The sequence below is a fragment of the Mirounga angustirostris genome, unplaced genomic scaffold (assembly GCF_029215605.1).
Source record: "Mirounga angustirostris isolate CCGP_5_RB_7025 unplaced genomic scaffold, mMirAng1.0.hap1 SCAF_10, whole genome shotgun sequence".
NCBI classification, from domain to species: Eukaryota; Metazoa; Chordata; class Mammalia; order Carnivora; family Phocidae; genus Mirounga; species Mirounga angustirostris.
In genome coordinates, this window is record NW_026991718.1 from 85,635,882 (window position 1) to 85,656,941 (window position 21,060).

At 36.7% G+C, this 21,060-nt stretch overlaps 1 pseudogene; it reads right to left on the reverse strand.

The window, feature by feature from the left end:
* Window positions 1-830: 830 nt before the first annotated feature.
* Window positions 831-13,899, reverse strand: LOC123852044 (transcription factor IIIA-like; annotated as a pseudogene).
* Between the last annotated feature and the right edge of the window lie 7,161 nt (window positions 13,900-21,060).

Genomic DNA, 21,060 nt, shown 5'->3' on the forward strand with positions numbered 1-21,060 from the left:
TTTTTAATACTTGCCAATTTCAGACATGAGAAATGACATTTTAGTCATATTATTTTAAAAATTATTAATGTGATCTGTGTTCTAAAGACAAAAAGACTGTCAGCAGTAAAAAGTATCAAGCATTCTTTTCTTTCCAGAGGCATTAAGGACATCAGATTAAATGTGTGTTTTTCTCACATGCTCCTCAATTATGACAACTGTTTTTGCTTTAATCATTTTCAAACAGGAAAAGTTTTAAGAGGAAAAAAAAAAGAAACAGGGATACAGCTGTGCTGTGGGGAAGCCATATTTCTGATGTCTTTCCTAAGAATTTTATTAAATTTCCACTCTTGTTACCTTACAGCTAGTTTACAAATCAAGCCATAGGATTTTTCCTTAGCTTCACTCTGTTTCTCCATAAAGGAGAGTCTCTAGCCTCACCTTTAATAGTGCATCAACTACCCTATAGTCACCTCGAGGATTATCAAACTCTTAACAGGGCAATCACTTATGGCTTTATATTGTAAGGGTATCAGCTAAAGCCACTGCCGTTGTGACTTATGAATTGATGTCCCTCTGGTGGGCCTTTTCTGGTGGATGGATTAAGAAACAGACACCATCATTTCATGAACCCCCAGTGTATACAATGAAATTGTTGAAAGTTAGTGATGATGACACCTGCCTGAAATTATAGATGTTTATTTTTTATTTTTTTTTTACTTTCTCAGACAATATTATAAATCCATTCATAGATTTGACTGGTGTTCAAGTAATGACAGATGAATTGTTTTATTTTTCTTTGAAAGATATTTTCTTTTTGTCTAGGTGCACTCTATAATTCTTGCCAGGAATTACTGGTCTATAGTCCTTTGAGTTGGGCAATTTGATGTTGAGTTGAGAGTAAGTATTGCAACTGTCGGGGGCACCTTGTCCTCGGTACAGTTCACTGACTGTTCATCTTTAGGTGCAGATAAGCCTTGTTGTTTCCTGTAGGAGGAATATATCCACTGAGACCAGGGGCCAAATTCCATTCTTCACGAGATGGTTTTACTTCAACTTCATTTTCTTCTCGTCAGAGTCACACACAACAGCATGCCTAGTGAGACTTTGTCCCATTGCACGTGTTTTGCCACAGCCGGCATGTTCACATGTAAATGGGAGCCTTTCCTTGTGAAAAGAGAGAATGTGGCTCTGGAGGTTCAACACAGCTGTGCAGTTTCCACCACAGCCTTCTCTTGGACACTGGCAAACATCCTTTTCTGGGGCGTGAGTTTTCATATGTTGCTTAAGGTAATCTTTGTGTTTATTTCTTTTTTTTCAAATTTTTATTTAAATTCTAGTTAGTTAACATATAGTGTAATATTGGTTTCAGGAGTAGAATATCAGTGATTCATCACTTACATACAAAACCCAGTGCTCATCACAAGTGTCCTCCTTAATCCCCATCACCCATCTAGCCCATCCCCCACCTACCTCCCCCCATCAACCCTCAGTTTGTTCTCTGTTGTTAAGAGTGTCTTAAGGTTTGCTTCCCTCTCTTTTTTTCTTCCTTCTTCTATATTCATCTGTTTTGTTTCTTAAATTCCACATCTGAGTGAAATCATATGGTATTTGTCTTTCTCTGACTGACTTATTTTGCTTAGCATAATGCACTCTAGTTCCATCCATGTTGTCGCAAATGGCAAGATTTCACTCTTTTGATGACTAATATTCCATTACACACACACTCACATACACACACACAAATGTGTGTGTGTATGTGAGTGTGTGTGTCGCATCTTCTTTATCCATTTATCATTTGATAGACACATTTGGCTATTGTTGATAATTTGGCTATTGGTTTTTTTTTTTTAAAGATTTTATTCATTTGACAGAAAGAGAGAGAGAGAGATCACAAGTAGGCAGACAGGCAGGCAGAGGGAGAGGGAGAAGCAGGCTCCCTGCTTAGCACAGAGCCCAATGTAGGGTTCGATCCCAGGACCCTGGGATCATGACCTGAGTGGAAGGCAGATGCTTAAGCATCTGAGCCACCCAGGCGTCCCGATAATTTGGCTATTGTTGATAATGCTATAAACATCAGAGGGCATGTGCCCCTTCAAATCATTATTTTTTTATCTTTTGGTTAAAGGCCTAGTAGTGCAATTGCTAGGTTGTAAGGTAGTTTTATTTTTAACTTTTTGAGGAACCTCCAACTGTTTTACAGACTGGCTGCACCAGTTTGCATTCCCATCAACAATAAGAGAGTGTTCCCCTTTCTCCACATCCTTGCCAAAAATTGTTGTTTCCTGAGTTGTTCATTTTAGCCATTCCAACAGGTGTGATGTGGTATCTCATTGTAGTTTTGATTTGTATTTCCCTATGATGAGTGATGTTGAACATCTTTTCACGTGTCTGTTAGCCATCCAGATGTCTTCATTGGAAAAATGTCAGTTCATGTCTTCTGCCCATTTCTTAACTGCATTATTTGTTTTTTGGGGCATTGAGTTTGATAAGTTCTTTATAGGTTTTGTATATTAACCCTTTATCAGATATGTCATTTGCAAATATCTTCTCCCCTTCTGTAGGTTGCCTTTCAGTTTTGTTGATTGTTTCCTTTGCTGCACAGAAGCTTTTTATTTTGATGAAGTTCCAGCAGTTCATTTTTCCTTTGTTTCCTTTGCCTCTGGAGATGTGTCTAGCGAGAAGTTGCTACAGCGGAGGTCACAGAGGTTGCTGCTTGTGTTCTCCTCAAGGATCTTGATGGTTTCCTATCTCACATTTAGGTCTTTCATCCATTTTGAATTTATTTTTGTGTGTGGTGTAAGAGAGTGGTCCAGTTTCATTCTTCTGCATGTTGCTGTGCAGTTTTCCCAGCACCATTTGTTGAAGAGACTGCCTTTTCTCCATTGGACATTCTTTCCTGCTTTGTCGGAGATTAATTGACCATATAGTTGTGGGTCCAGGTAATCTTTGTGTTTAAATGTTTTCTGGCATACTTGGCATTTTATGTCCTCTTTATGGGTTTCTTTCGCATGTTGTAAAAGCTCTGTCCACGTTTTTGCCACAAAGGAATATTCTGTTTGACACATCCACCTGTGGACCTTCCCTTGTAGTTTCAGCCTGCTGGGTGAGGTGAAGCATTTCCCATGTCCTTCATGGGCACCCTTGTGTGTGGTTCTGGCACTGGAATGTTGGCACTGATGGATTCTCAGCTGCTGCTGTTTCTTAAGGGCCTTCTTACAACCTTCAAAAGTGCATAGATAACTTTTTTTGCTGATTTTCATGTCTGCATTCAAAATGCTTCTTCAGGTTTGATTTTGTGTTAAATTTGTGATCACAGCCACTAGCTGTGCAAATGGCTTTCCCTGTCCCTGTGAATCAGGACATGGTGGTTCAGACGGCAGTCCCTGACGAAGTCCCTTTGCTACATCTTTGGTGGTCATACACAAAGGGTGTCTCCCAGTGTGCTTGTGCAGGTGCACCTCTAGCTTCCAGGCCTTACTGTGATTGGTGTTGCAGTCAGGGGAGGAGCAGATGAACCTCCTATTGAGCACCTAGGACAGCATGGGTCTGCTCATGGGGGGAGGCAGTAGCGGCAATGTTCAGGGATGTCACCAACAACACAGGCCCTGCTCCAGGGCCATGGGGTCCACCCTCTCCACCACCCTCGTGCCCAGCCTTGTGCGGAGCCAAGTACCAGAAGCCCTTGTGCACTGCCAACTCTGCCATGCCTTCTGCTCCCAGAGGACCCTCCATGTGATTAAAAAACAAGAGTGAAGTTACAAGTATTAGGCCAATCAGTAGGAGTGCACAGCTAATGTGACATTCTATAGTCTGTGTTGCTCTGGTTCAGCAAAGAAAAAAGACAAATGATAATATGTGTTTTGTTTTGCTTATTCACAATGCCAGCACTATTTGAAGAAATACTTATTACCAGAGGGTCACGGTTGCATAATTACAGGCATCTTTAAATAAAGTTTTACTTTTATTATTCTACTTTTATGGCAAATACAAAAAAAAATTAAAAAGATATTATGCACATAACCCTGGCACATGGTAGGTGATCAATATATATTTGTTGAAAGAATAAATGGATTATTTTACCATGTTCAGCAAGAGTGCACACATGTGTCTAAGTCATCTATAACTAAAATTATCAGAAACATATAATTGGATCTGCTTATGTAACCATCTAAAAGCAATTAATTACAGACTTATTACAGATAATAAAATTTAATCTGAATAGAAACATAAAAGTATCCAAAATGGAAATTCTAGGTCAAATTGCTTTATTACTGTTTGGGTTAAAGTCTTTGCATGCAGAATAAATTTCCTTTTAATAGCGCAGAATATCTCGGGCACCTGGGTGGCTCAGTTGGTTAAGCGACTGCCTTCGGCTCAGGTCATGATCCTGGAGTCCCGGGATCGAGTCCCACATCGGGCTCCCTGCTCAGCAGGGAGTCTGCCTCTCTCTCTGACCCTCCCCCCCCCATGCTCTCTATCTCATTCTCTCTCTCAAATAAATAAATAAAATCTTTAAAAAAAAAAAATCTTGGGCGCCTGGGTGGCTCAGTTGGTTAAGCGACTGCCTTCGGCTCAGGTCATGATCCTGGAGTCCCGGGATCGAGTCCCGCATTGGGCTCCCTGCTCGGCAGGGAGTCTGCTTCTCCCTCTGGCCCTCCCCCCTCTCATGTGCTCTCTCTCATTCTCTCTCAAATAAAATAAAATAAAATAAAAAAATCTTTAAAAAAATATTTTAAAAAAATAAATAAAAAAATAAAATAAATAAAAAAATTTAAAAAAATCTTTAAAAAAAAAGAAAAAAATAGCACAGAATATCTCTAAAACTATTTTGCATTAGAAATATAGGTAGAATATCTATCTTTAATGAAATTTGAAAATCTTCTATTTGTTTCCTTAAAGGAGTCAGTAACAAATGATTTCAGCAGTAATTCCTATTAATTTTTATATCAAGTATCTTCTCAACTTCCACACCTATTGAGTTTTTGAATCATTGATTGACTAGTGGCAACGATAATGTTCATTTTCTTCTTTACTGAGCAACAGTGCTTAATGTCAGAAACATTTACTAACAGAAGGTATTTACATTCAACATGAACAGAGCAAACAGATTCCAAACATCAATTACAATATGAAGAACATGATGCACAATACAGATGATTCTGTGTGACTAAGGAAAGATTAATGTCTCTTACTGTTAGGAACTAGAGAAGACTCACCAAATGGCCCATTAGATTCACATTCACAGACTTTCTGTGAAATTGAATTAAGTGAGGCGTTAATGCTTACAGAGTTTTTAATCTTTAAAATATCAAAATTAAATCACTACCAGTCATCAGGAAAAAATAAGCAAAGAGATTTGAGATATAACTATAGTTTCCAGGTTTTAAAATGTTTGTCCTCTAAAAACCTCGGATTCTGTAATTCAAAACATAAATGTCCCTGGTAGATAGTAAATATATCCTAGATGAAATCAAGATGCTGGGAACAAAAGAACTCTTTCATGGTTAAGGAGTAGGTCTTTATGTCTGATGGATTAAATTTGGGCCTCTTCATTGTAATATTACATTTCTCCCAACAGTAAACTGGGAGTATTATTTCTTTTTGGCCCCAGAGTGATAGATGAGGAATTGGCTTATCTCTTTTCCTCTAATTACCTCTCCACTTTTAAGTAGCAAATGCTAATAATAATTTCCATGAATTAGAGGCAAAAACTTATGTTCACTCTCAATTAGTCATCTTAACTGGATTTTAACTTCCTTAAATGCATAAAATATTTCTTATGAGTCCTTAGTACAGAGTCCTTTATTTTACTATAGAAAAATATACAGAGTTCAAAAATGGCTTTGGCTAACATGATTTTGTTTTAACATTAAAGTGTGATGTTGAAATTCTGAAACCACTGCACAACTATGCTGATTGAATTAAGTAGATGAAAGATGATGGAAACCAGGTTTATCATTGTTCTAGTGGGGAGTTACAAAAAAGAGATAATAATGACTAGAATGATCCAACTGGTTCTGGATTTGAGTTAGAGAAACACTATGAACTCATGTTTTAATAGAGATACAGATGGATATAAGTAGATGATTGATAGATACATACATACTTACATATAGATGGATATAGATAAATGATAGATGAATGATAGATGATAGAAGGATAGATGGATAGATGATAGATAGGGATGAATATATGTAGAATATTTATAGATATGTGTGTAAACATGTTTAGTATTCATACATATTTCCAAACTCTTATCTGAGAGAAATAGAAACAATGATGTTTCAGAAACAAGGAGCACACCCAAGGACCATATCTTGCTTTGTAATACCATTCTACACTTGGTATTACAAAGTGTAAAGTAGTGGGGAGTTTCATGGTTAAGGAGTAGGTCTTTATGTCTGGTGGATTAAATTTGGGCCTCTTCATTGTAATATTACATTTCTCCCCACAGTAAACTGGGAGTATTATTTCTTTTTGGCCCCAGAGTGATAGATGAGGAATTGGCTCACTTGGTCACAGGCCAGGTGAGCACAGAGTGCAGCCAGAGACCAGGGAGACAGGAGTGATTGCCTGCTCTTCCATGAGGGCTCACTGAGGAGTGGGGACCTGAGCTCTCGGCTCCTCTGGGACCAGAGATTGGGAGGCCACCATTTTCATTCTCCTCCTCCAAAGCTGTATGGAAAGATTTCAGGGAACCAAAGCTACTGAGAGCAAACCCCAGCAGATTACTTACCCTGACCCCTGGCAAGGGCAGTGCAATTCCGCCTCAGGCAAAGACATTTGAGACTCACTGCAACAGGTCCCTCCCCAAGAAAATCAGCAAGAACATCCAGCCACGACCAAGTTTACCAATCAATGAGAATGGCAAAACCCCAGAGCTAGGGGAATACAGCACATAAAATTCATGGCTTTTTTCCTCCTGATCCTTTAGTCTTTCAAAGTTAATTTTTTAAATTTCCATTTTTTCTTTTCTATTTTTTAGTTGAATTTTTCTTCTTCCTTTTTCCAACCAATATCTTATCAATTCATTTTTTAAAATCTTTTTAATTTACATTTTTACAGTTATATTGTATCCCTTTACTTTTCTGTATATGTATAAATAAGATTTTTTTCTTTAAAATTTTGGAATACAGTTTCTTCTAACAGACCAAAATATACCCTAAATCTAGTGTATGACATTGACCTAGTCCCCTGCCTGATCACATTCTCTCTTTTTTAAAAAATTTCTTCATTCTTTTTCAACCAACATCTTATCTTATCAATTCCTTTTTTAAAATCTTTTTAAATTTTCATCTTTACAGTCATATTCCATCACTTCATTGCATTTATCATTTTTGTGTGTATATATATATATAAGTTTTTCTTTCTTTAAAATTTTGAGAGGCAATATCTTCTAACAGACAAAAATACACCCAAAATCTAGTGTGGAGCTCTGTTATATTCACAAGCCTGATCATATTCTTTTTTTTCCCCTTTCTTTTCCCCCTGGTTTTGGGTCTCTTTTGATTCATTTAGTGTATATTTTTCTGGGGTCGTTGTTACCTGTTAGCATTTTGTTCTCTCATTCATCTATTCTCCTCTGGACAAAATGACAAGACAGAAAAACTCACCTCAAAAAAAAAAAAAGAACAAGAGGCAGTACCGACTGCCAGGGACATAATCAATACAGTCATTAGTAAGATGTCAAAACTAGAGTTCAGAATGGCAATTATAAAGATATTAGCTGGGCTTGAAAAAAAGCATAGATGATACTACAGAATCCCTTTCTGGAGAAATAAAAGAACTGAAATCTAACCAACTCGAAACATTCTCCAAAAGAAATCACATCCTAGGTCATAAATCAGGTCTCAACTGGTACCAAAAGATTGGGATCATTCCCTGCCTATTTTCAGACCACAGTGCTTTGAAACTAGAGCTCAATCACAAGAGGAAAATTGGAAAGAACTCAAATACATGGAGGCTAAAGAGCATCCTACTAAAGAATGAATGGGTCAACCAGGAAATTAAAGAAGAATTAAAAAAAATCATGGAAACAAATGAAAATGGAAAACACAACTGTTCAAAATCATTGGGATGAAGCAAAGGTGGTCCTAAGAGGGAAGTATATAGCAATACAAGCCTTTCTCAAGAAACAAGAAAGGTCTCAAATACACAACCTAACCCTACAGCTAAAGGAGCTGGAGAAAGAACAGCAAATAAAGCCTAAACCCAGCAGGAGAAGAGAAATAATAAAGATCAGAGCAGAAATCAATGAAATAGAAACCAAAAGAACTGTAAAACAGATCAATGAAAATAGGAACTTTGAAAGAACTAATAAGATAGATAAACCTCTGGCCAGACTAACCAAAAACAAAGAGAAAGAATGCAAATAAATAAAATCATGAATGAAGGAGGAGAGATCACATCCAACACCAAAGAAATAAAAACAACTATAACAACATATTACGAGCAACTATATTCCAGCAAATTAGATAATCTGGAAGAAATGGATGCATTCCTAGAGACCTGTAAACTACCAAAACTGAACCAGGAAGAAATAGAAAACCTGAACAGACCTATAATCACTAAGGAAATTGAAGCAGTCATCAAAAATCTCCCAAAAAACAAGAGCCCAGGATCAGATGGCTACCCAGGGGAATTCTACCAAACATTTAAAGAAGAATTAATACCTATTCTTCAGAAACTGTTGCAAAAAATAGAAATGGAAGGAAAATTTCCAAACTCGTTTTATGAGGCCACCATTGCCTTGATCCCCAAACCAGATAATGACCCCATCAGAAAGGAAAATTACACACCAATACCCTTGATGAACATGGATGCAAAAATTCTCACCAAAATACTAGCCAATACGATCCAACAGTACATTAAAAGGATTATTCACCATGACAAGTGGGATTTACTCCTGGACTGCAAGGTTGATTCAACATCCACAAATCAATCAATGTGATACAATACATTAATAAAAGAAAGAACAAGAACCATATGATCCTCTCAATAGATGCAGAAAAAGCATTTGACAAAGCACAGCATCCTTTCTTGATTAAAATTCTTTACAGTATAGGGATAGAGGGAGCATACTTCAATATCATAAAAGCCATCCATAAGAAACCCACAGTGAATATCATTCTCAATGGGGAAAAACTGAGAGCTTTTCCTCTAAGGTCAGGAACACCACAGGGATGTTCATTATCACCACTGCTATTCAACATAATATTAGAAGTCCTAGCCACAGCAATCAGACAACAAAAACAAATAAAAGACTTTCAAATTGGCAAAGAAGAAGTCAAACTCTCACTCTTTGCAGATGATATGATACTTTATGTGGAAAACCCAAAAGACTCTGCCCCATAACTGCTAGAACTCATACAGGAATTCAGTAAAGTGGCAAGATATAAAATAAATCCACAGAAATCAGTGGCATTTCTATACACCAACAACAAGACAGAAGAAAGAGAAATTAAGGAGTTGATCCCATTTATAATTGCACCTAAAATCATAAGATACCTAGGAATAAATCTAACCAAAGAGGTAAAGAATTTGTACTCAGAAAACTATAAAATACTCATGAAAGAAATGGAGGAAGACACAAAAAAATGGAAAAATGTTTCATGTTCATGGATTGGAAGAACAAATATTGTGAAAATATCTATGCTACCTAGAGCAATCTACACATTTAATGCATCCCTATCAAAATATCATCCACTTTTTTCAAAGAAATGGAACAAATAATCCTAAAATTTGTATGGAACCAGAAAAGACCCCGAATAGCCAGAAGAATGTTGAAAAAGAAAAGCAAAGCTGGTGGTATCACAATTCCAGACTTCCAGCTCTATTACAAAGCTGTCATCACCAAGACAGTATCATACTGGCACAAAAACAGACACATAGATCAATGGAACAGAATAGAGAGCCCAGACATGGACCCTCAACTCTATGGTCAACTAATCTTGGACAAAGCAGGAAAGAATATCCAATGGAAGAAAGACAGTCTCTTCAACAAATGGTCTTGGGGAAATTGGACAGCCACATGCAGAAGAATGAAACTGGACCATTTCCTTACACCACACACAAAAATAGACCCCAAATGGTTGAAGGACCTAAATGTGAGATAGGAGTCCATGAAAATCCTAAAGGAGAACACAGGCAGCAGCATCTTTGACCTCAGCCACAGCAACTTCTTCCTAGAAACATCGCCAAAGGCAAGGGAAGCAAGGGCAAAAATAAACTATTGGGACTTCATCAAGATAAAAAGCTTTTGCACAGCAAAGGAAACAGTCAAAAAAACCAAAAGACAACCGACAGAATGGGAGAAGATATTTGCAAATGACATAAAGGGCTAGTATCCAAAATCTATAAAGAACTTATCAAACTGAACACCCAAAGAACAAATAATCCAATCAAGAAATGGGCAGACTTTTCTGCAAAGAAGACATCCAAATGGCCAACAGACACATGAAAAAGTGCTCAACATCACATCAAGGAAATACAAATCAAAACCTCAATGAAGTACCACCTCACACCAGTCAGGATGGCTAAAATTAACAAGTCAGGAAAGGACAGATGTTGGCAAGGATGCAGAGAAAGGGGAACCCTCTTACACTGTTTGTGGGAATGCAAGCTGGTGCAGCCACTCTGGAAAACACTATGGAGGTTCCTCAAAAAGTTGAAAATAGAGCTACCCTATGACCTAGCAATTGCACTACTGGGTATTTACCCCAAAGATACATATGTAGGGATCCGAAGGGGCACATGCACCCCAATGTTTATAGCAGGAATGTCCACAATAGCCAAACTATGGAAAGAGCCTAGATGACCCTTAACAGATGATTGGAAAAAAAGATGTGTTATATATATACAATGGAATATTATGGAGCAATCAAAAAAATGACATCTTGCTTTTTGCAACAACGTGCATGGATGGAACTAGAGAATATTATGCTAAGTGAAATAAGTCAATCAGAGAAAGGTAAGTATCATATTATCTTGCTGATATGAGGATTTTGAGAAGCAAGACAGAGGATCATAGGGGAAGGGAGGGAAAAAAATGAAACAAGATGAAACCAGAGAGGGAGACAAACCATAAAGGACTCTTAATCTTAGGAAACAAACTGAGGGTTGCTGGAATGGAGGGGGGTGGGAGGGATGGGGTGGCTGGGTGATGGACCCTGGGGAGGGTATGTACTATGGTGAGCACTGTGAATTGTGTAAGACTGATGAATCACAGACCTGTACCCCTGAAACAAATAATATATTATATGTTAATAAAAAATTTTAAAACATACACACACACAAGATAATGGCAGTATGTCAAAAGGACAAAGTAGCCAATTGTAAAATATCCTAATTCCAAAGCTGGAACAATTTAAGCAACAAAATAAATAATTTGGTTTTGGATCATAACCCCAGAGCATAAAATAAATATCCATGAGACAACACCAATATAAATGATTAAACAAATAAATGAAAATATTGGGAAGAATAGACAATTCCATAATTTCATGCAGAACAATTCCCAGAAATTTATGTAAATATTTCCCCCTTAAGGAATTGGAGTGTAAGGCTCCACCCCTTAAATGTGGGTTGCACATAGAAACTTCCTTCCAGAAAGTATAGTATGGAAAGGGGGAGGGGAAGGGAGAGTAACTTTTCAGTAGAGATATATGAAAAACACTATCTCAGCCAAGTAAGAATCCATGTTCATAGCATGTACCCTTGATATGATATAAGAATGATATTATGTCTCTGTGGCCTTCCTCCCCCAAATTCATAATCACAGTATAATTGTGGGGGGGAAAAATCAAACAAACTCAGTTGAGGTATATTGTATAAAATACCTTACTAGTACTCTATAAAACTGTTGGGGCCATTAAATAAGGAAAATCTGAGACACTGTCACAGTCTAGAAGAACCTGAGGAGATATGATGACTTACTGTAATATGGCATCTTGAATAGGGTCCTGGGACAGAAAGGGACATTAGGTAAACACTAAAGACATCTGAATAAATGATGGGTTTTAATTAATAATAATATTTCAATATTAGTTAATGGTGAAAATTTGTACCACGCTAATGTAAGATATTAACAATAAGGGAAATTGAGTGTGGTATATATTCTCTACTATTCACAGTTTTTCTGGAATTTAAAAGTATTCTAAAATAAAAATTCATTGGAAAAAACATGATGTTGATTTCTTTCCTATTGGAATAGTGATTATTGTAGAATTTGTATTTGATTGGTTTTCTTTTACCTTAGAGCTTGCTTTCTCTCCATATTCTTGGCACTTATAATCCCTTATTGACTTCAGTGCTATGAACTGGCTTGCACTGCCTACTGTTCCCCAAATCCTTACTGATGATACCTGAAAGTGAATCCAGTAACATGTTTTAAATTATATTTGCAATAATAAGAAATGTTTTGGTAATCAAGGCCAAAATCTGGTGTTGTTACTGCCATTACAAACTGGTCAAGGTCAAATGTACTCAGGTAGCTCACTGACTCATTTTGTAGTTGCTTTAGCGATAGTTTATTAAATTCCTTTGACATATATCATATATCATGTTCCTATGTTCTTTGAAAATGGAAGGTTTTGCAATCAATGAAAAGCACATGTAAAACTACTCTCTCAAAAGAGCATAATTTAAATTTAATGGAAAACTTCTCAAAAGAATGCAAGAAAAATGTTACTCTAGTTTTGAAAAATAAAAGCCTCTTACCTTTTAAGTAACATACTCTAGTTTTGAAAAACAAAGCCTTCTACCTTTTAAGTAACTCTGTGTATAATAAAATATACATAGAGTTTCATGTATATACAGAGAGCAAGAAATACTATTATTAAGTATAACAGAAGCCTTTATTTTCTGTTTCATAGTTTCAGTGCAAATTTTTTATGTCAAAGACCAAGTAAATATAAAGGGATGGAATGAAATATAATTATATCCTTCTAAGGGTAGGTAGCACTGAAATTCATTAAAATAACCTTTTTGGCAAGAAGACTAGAAAAGGTTTATAAAAGTGTCAAGTATTTTATGTAATGCAAGTATACAATTTTAGTTAACTCACATATTTTTCTTTGAATTACAGCCAACAACCTTAATAATTTTTTTGGTACTAGGCTACAATTTTTTTAAAAGATTTTATTTATTCATTTATTTGAGAAAGAGAGAGTGTAGGGGGGAGGGGCAGAGGGTGAGAGAGAGAATCTTAAGCAGACCCTGTGCTGAGTGTGGAGCTCAACCTGAGATTCAATCTTAAGACCCTGAGATCATGACCTGAGCTGAAACCAAGAGCCCAATGCTTAATAGACTGAGCCACCGAGGTGCCACTAGTTTACAGTTTTTAAAGGAAAAATAAATAAATAATTGTCCCAAAAATATTTATTCCAGATATCACATTCCAGATACCACTTCAATTCTGTAAACCAAGGAGGACTTAACTAGGATCAGTTAGAGGATTCTGAAATTTTATCCTGAAGACCACCAAGCCATTTGCTGCTCCAACAGTCATGTTATTTCCATGGTTTATTTGGAATCTGTAATGGAAACAAAGACATGTAGTAGCAATCCTAATTCTTCTTAAAGATTTAAGTAACAGCAGTGAACAAACCTCTGGTGATATCAAGAATTTCATAGAAATTACAAGTGGTTCTTTCTCAATAAAATTGGAAGATTCCTACACTGACCAAATATATTAAGGAGTATGTTAACCTTAAATATAATTGGCTTATGACCTTTACCAAATAATATTAGTGGGAACAGTATCTATTGGGTCATCTTCCATTATATTACGAGAATGCTCAAATATACAAATAAATTGAAAGAACTGTGTTGTAAACATGCACCATCTCATACCCAGATTCCATAATTAACATCTTGTGATATTTGCAAATTCACACATCTACTCATCGTTTCCTCCATCGATCATTCTACCTTATTTTTTTTCTGGATCTCAAAGTAAGTTATAGACATATTTCATCCATAAGCATTTCATTATGAATATCAATATTTGGTTATGTTTTTTGAGGTAGAATTTATAAAAGGAAATAGCTAAGTCTCAGGTGTACATTTAAAGAATTTTAGCAAATCTAGATAAACAAACTACTAACATACTGCTGTCAAGATATCAAATTGCACAGGAAGTTTCCTTCATGTTCCTTTCCAGCCAGTGCCCACCCCACCCCAACAGAGGGAACTAGTGCTCTATGTTTCACCACAAATATGTTCAGCCAGTTCTAGAACTTCATGTAACTGCTCTCATACAGTCTGTACTCTTTTCTGAAGGCATATTACACTCAACAAACTGATATTGGAATTCATCATGTGGTTTCATAAATCAGTAATTTTATAAAGCTTCATTTAGGTAAAATTTACATATGATGAAATTTATCTTTTTTTATTAAAGTATAATTAACATGCAGTGTTATATTAGTTTGAGGTGTAAAATATAATGATTCAACAATTCTATGCATTTCTCAGTGTTCATCAAGATAAGTGTACTGTTTATTCCCTTTATCTATTTCACCCATCCCCCACCTTGCCTCTGGCAACCATCAGTTTGTTCTCTGTATTTAAGAAGAATACCTATTTTAAGTGTACAATTCAGTGAATTTTTGGTAAACATACAGAGTTGGTCAACAATACTGCATTTGAGTTTTAGAATATTTACTTTAACCCAAAAGTTCCCTCATGCTAATATGCAATTTATTCCCACTAACAGTCACCGGCCATAGGCAAATAATGATTTCCTTTCTGCCTCTATTGACTTATTATTGCATGGAATCCCAAATATGAAGTCTTCAGTCTGGCTTTCATTCACTTACTATAATGTTCTTGAAATTCATACATGTAGTAGGATGTATCAGTAGTTCATTCCTTTCATTATTAAGTAGTATTCCATTGTATGGTCATACCATGTCTTGTTTATTCCTTCACCAGTTTATGGATATTTCAAGTATCTACTTTTAAACTATTCTGAATAATGTTACTATGAACATTTAGATATAAATCTTTGTGTGGATAACTGAGTTTAGTTATCTGAAGTTGCTGGGATATATGTTATATGTTATGATTATTATTTAAAACTTTCAGAAACTGCCAAACTATTTTCTAAAGTGGCTATATCATTTTATACTCCCACTAGTAATGTATGATATACCAGTTTCTACACATCCTTCTCAACACTCGCTATTATCTTTATTACTATAATAGTAAGTGTGTATCTCATTGAGGTTTTAATTTGTATTTAATATGTGTTTCTCTAATGACTAATTATGTAGAGCATTTTTTCATATGCTCCTTTGTCATTCTTTGGTGAAATGCCTCTTCAGATACTTTGCTCGTTTAAAAAATCATATGATTTTTGTTCTTTCTTTTGTTAATGTATTGTATCACATTGATTGATTTGTGGATGTTGAACCAACCTTGCAGCCCAGGGATAAATCCCACTTGGTCATGGTGAATAATCCTTTTAATGTACTGTTGGATCCTATTGGCTAGTATTTTGGTGAGAATTTTTGCATCCATGTTCATCAAGGATATTGGTCTGTAATTCTCCTTTTTGATGGGGTCTTTGTCTGGTTTGGGGACCAAGGTACTGGTGGCCTCATAAAACGAGTTTGGAAGTTTTCCTTCCATTTCTATTTTTTGGAACAGTTTCAGAAGAATGGGTATTAATTCTTGTTTAAATGTCTGGTAGAATTCCCCTGGGAAGCCATCTGGCCCTGGGCTTTTGTTTGTTGGCAGATTTTTGATGACTGCTTCAATTTCCTTAGTGGTTATAGGTCTGTTCAGGTTTTCTATTTCTTCCTGGTTCAGTTTTGGTAGTTGATACATCTCTAGGAACGCATCCATTTCTTCCAGGTTATCTAATTTGCTGGCATAGAGTTGCTCATAATATGTTCTTATAATTGTTTGTATTTCTTTGGTGTTGGTTGTGATCTGTCCTCTTTCATTGAAGACTTTGTTGATTTGGGTTATTTCTCTTTTCTTTTTGATAAGTCTGGCCAGGGGTTTATCAATCTTGTTAATTCTTTCAAAGAATCAGCTCCTAGTTTCGTTGATCTGTTCTACTGTTCTTTTAGTTTCTATTTCATTGATTTCTGCTCTGATCTTTATTATTTCTCTTCTTCTGCTGGGTTTAGGCTTTATTTGCTGTTCTTTCTCCAGCTCCTTTAGGTGTAGGGTTAGGTTGTGTACTTGAGACCTTTCTTGTTTCCTGAGCTAGGCTTGTATTGCTATATACCTGCCTCTTAGGACTGCCTTTGCTGCATCCCAAAGATTTTGAAGAATTGTGTTTTCATTTTCATTGATTTCCATGAATTTTTTAAATTCTTCTTTGAGACCTGATTTATGACCTAGGATGTGATCTCTTCTGGAGAATGTACCATGGGCACTAGAGAAAAATGTGTATTCCGTTGCTGTGGGATGGAATGTTCTGAATATGTGTGTGAAGTCCATTTGGTCCAGTGTGTCATTTAAAGTCTTTATTTCTTTGTTGATCTTTTGCTTAGATGATCTGTTCATTTCAGTGAGGAGGTTTTGAAAGTCCCCCACTACTATTGTATTGTTGTCAATGTGTTTCTTTGTTTTTGTTATTAATTGCCTTATATAATTAGCTGCTCCCATGTTACGGGCATAGATATTTACAATTGTTAGATCTTCTTGTTGGATAGACCCTTTAAGTAGAATATAGTGTCCTTCCTCATCTCTTATTACAGTCTTTGGTTTAAAATCTAATTTGTCTGATAGACGGATTGCCACCCCAGCTTTCTTTTGGTGTCCATTAGCATGGTAAATGGTTTTCCACCCGCTCACTTTCCATCTGGGGGTGTCTTTGGGTCTAAAATGAGTCTCTTGCAGACAGCATATCAATGGGTCTTGGTTTTTTATCCTATTTGATAGCCTGTGTCTTTTGATTGGGGCATTTAGCCCATTTACATTCAGGGTAACTACTGAAAGATATTAATTTAGTGCCATTGTATTACCTGTAAGGTGACTATTACCGTATATTGTCTGTGTTCTTTTCTGGTCTATGTTGCTTTTAGGCTCTCTCTTTGCTTAGAGGACCCCTTTCAAGATTTCTTGTACGGCTGGTTTCATGTTTGCAAATTCCCTTAGTTTTTGTTTGTCCTGGAAGCTTTTTATCTCTCCTTCTATTTTCAATGATAGCCTAGCTGGATATAGGATTCTTGGCTGCATATTTTTTTCATTTAGTGCTCTGAATATATCCTGCCAATCCTTTCTGGCCTGCCAGGTCTCTGTGGATAGGTCTGTTGCCAATCTAATGTTTCTACCATTGTAGGTTACAGATCTCTTGTCCCGAGCTGCTTTCAGGATTTTCTCTTTGTCTCTGAGACTCGTAAGTTTTACTATTAGATGTCGGGGTGTTGACCTATTTTTATTGATTTTGAGAGGGGTTCTCTGTGCCTCCTGGATTTTGATGCCTGTTTCCTTCCCCAAATTAGGGAAGTTCTCTGCTATAATTTGCTCCAATATACCTTCTGCCCCTCTCTCTTTCTTCTTCTTCTGGGATCCCAATTATTCTAATGTTGCTTCATCTTATGGTATCGCTTATCTCTCGAATTCTGCCCTCGTGATCCAGTAGTCGTTTATCTCTTTTTTTCTCAGCTTCTTTATTTTCCATCATTTGGTCTTCTATATCACTGATTCTCTCTTCTGCCTCATTTATCCTAGCAGTTAGCACCCCCATTTTTTATTGCACCTCATTAATAGCCCTTTTGATTTCAACTTGGTTAGATTTTAGTTCTTTTACTTCTCCAGAAACAGTTTTTCTAATAACTTCCATGCTTTTTTCAAGCCCAGCTAGTATCTTTAAAGTGATGATTCTGAACTCTAGATCTGACATCGTACTAATGTCCGTATTGAGTAGGTCCCTGGCAGTAGGTACTACCTCTTGTTCTTTTTGTTGAGGTGATTTTTTCCATCTTGTCATTTTGTCCAGAGGAGAATAGATTAATGAGAGAACAAAATGCTAACAGGGTAACAACGTCCCCAGACAATATACTCTAAACAAATCAGAAAAGACCTGAAGCAGTGGGAAAAGACAAAAGGGAAAGAGAGTAAAAAGAAAAAGGAAAAGATAAAGATAAAAACAAGCAAAAACAGAACAAAACAAAAAAAACAGAATATGATCAAATATGATCAGGCTGGTACATAGATCAGTGCCACACACTAGATTTTGGGTATATTTTGGTCTGTTAGAAGAAAGTGCCTCCCAAAATTTTAAAGAAATAAAAACTTATATATGTACAAAAATAAGGGTTGATATGATGAAGGGGTGGAATATGACTGTAAAGATGAAAATTATAAAAAATTTTATAAAAGGAATTGATAAGAAGTTGTTTGAAAAAAGAAAGAAGAGGATTTAAAAAAAAAGAAAAAGAAAAAAAGAAAAGAAAAAAGGTAAAAGAAAAGGGAGAGAATGTGATCAGGCAGGAGAGTAGAATAAAAACATATACTAGAGATTTAGGGTATATTTTGATCTGTTAGAGGAAACTATCTCAAAATTTTAAAGAGAGAACAACTTATATATATATGCCAAAAATACGGGTAACTACTATGAATGGATAGAATATGACTCTAAAAATGAAAAATAAAAATGTTCTTTAAAAAAGAGATTGATAAGATGTTGGTTGAAAAAGGGAAAAAGAAAAATTCAAAAAAAAAAAGTAAAAAAAAATTAACTTTGAAAGACTAAAGAATCATGGTAAAAAAGCCCTGGATTGTATGTGCAGTATTCCCGTAGCACTGGAGTTCTGCCGTTCTCATTGATGGGTAAACTTGGTCTTGGCTGGCTGTTCTTGTTGATCTTCTGGGGGAGGGGCCTGTTGCCGTGGTTCCCAAAAGTCTTTGCCCGAGGTGGAATTGTCCCGCCCTTTCCCAGTCTGGGCTAAGTAATCTGCTCGGGTTTGCTCTCGGGAGCTTTTGTTCCCTGTGAGCTTTCCATACAGCTTTGGAGGCCAAGAGTGAAAATGGTGGCCTCCCAATCTCCACCCCGGAGGAGCCGAGAACTCAGGGCCCTGCTCGTCAGTGCACCTCCAGTGAAAAGCAGTCAATCACTCCCGTCTCCTGGTCTCCGGCTGTACTCCGTGCTCACCTGGCCTGTGACCGAGAGTTTCTATCTCTGGGACCTGACCCCGTGTGGAGTCTCCAAACCCAGCAGATCCCTGCGGTGCGCTCCTGCGCCGCTCCCCCTGTGGAAGGAAGGGGGGGTCTCCCCAGATCTGCCGCTTGTTGGGTCCCTGCTGGAGGAGCAGTGGCCCGACTGTGCCACGGATCACAGTTTATGGCAACCCTGAGCTGAGAGCCCACGCCTCAGCTCTGTCTCTGCAGCCGGCTTCCCCGCTCTGATACCTGGGAGCTCTGCTGCACTCAGGCACCCCCGATCTTTCTGTGACCCCGAGAGTCCTGAGACCACACTGTGCCACGAGGGTTCCACCCCTGCTTCACCACCGGAGCAAGGTCCCTCAGCAGAGCAGACTTCTAAAAGTTCCAATTTTGTGCTCTGCGTCTCCACCACTTGCCAGAAGCAGCTGACAGAGACCTCCTCCCCTGCCGTCTATCCTCCCGAATATCGCCTCAGGTTCACTTCTCCACACATCCTACCTTCCAGAAAGTGGTCGCTTTTCTGTTCAGAGAGTTGTTGCTATTCTTTTCTTTGATCTCCTGTTGAGTTTGTAGGTGTTCAAAATGTTTTGATCCCTATCTAGCTGAATTCCTGAGACCAGAGGAAATCCAGGTCTCCTACTCCTCCTCCATCTTGCTCTGCTACTCAGAAACACGATTTTTTAATGATGCAAAATTTCCTGATACCATACACAAAAATTAATTTGAGATAGACTACGAACTAAATGTAAAAGCTAAAATTATAAAGCTTTTCAAAGAAAATATTGGAGACTATTCTTTGACTTGAGCTAAAAGTCTTAGAAAAATGAAAGAAACTAAACTTAAGAAAATAGAAACTAAAGAAACTACTCAATTTCTTTAATAAAACTAAAAAAAAATAATTAATTAGATTTAACCAGAATTAAAAACTTCTGATCCTCAATAAGTAGATATATAAGAATGTCTACAACTAAATAATATTTTTTTAACAAACAAGTATACACGTCACAGAAGAAGACATAATATTTTTTTAAGATTTTATTTTTTAAAGTAATATCTGTACCCAACATGGGGTTCAAACTCACAACTCCAAGATCAAGAGTCACATGCTCTACCCACTGAACCAGTGAGGTGCCCCAAAAGAAGACATAGTATTAATCATTAAGCCCATTAGGAAAATGCAAATTAAACCCACAATGATGTATCTCTACATAACAGTCAGAGGGCCAAAATTAAAGGGAAAAAAGATATATATAAATTATTATTTTTTAGGATTCCACAGAAATTTATAATTTATTTATTTCTTTATTATGTTCAGTTAGCCAGCATACAGTACATCATAAGTTTTTGATGTAGTGTTCACCGATTCATCAGTTGTGTACAACACCCAGTGATCATCACAAACTGTGCCCTCCTTAATAAATTATTTTAAAACAGGACTGATAACACCAAATGCTGGCAAAGATATGAAGCAAAATCTTATACCTTCTTGGTGGCAGTATAAAATAGTACCACTACTTTGGGAAAAGATCTAAACATACATTTTCTGTGAGCCAGAAATATCACCTTTAGGCATTTACACAAGAGGAATAAATAGCTGTGTCCACAAAAATAGTTGTTCATAGTCAAAAACTGGACACAACAAGTTGCCTATCAATAAGAGTATAGATCACCAACTGTGATATATTCACACAGTGGAAAATGACAGCAAAAAAGGAACACAATACCTTTCCAGTCAGCAAAATGGATGAATCTCAAAAACTACTTGGATGCAAGTACATACTTTGTGAATCCATTTACATGAAGTTCTAGAATAGAGAAAATTATCTAAAGTAGAATAAAAATCAGAACATCACTTGCCTTTCAGGGACAATGTCAAGGATTGACTCAGAAGGGTTGTAAGAGACTTTCTGGGGGCACAAGTAATATTTTATATCTTGATCAATATTTGGGTTA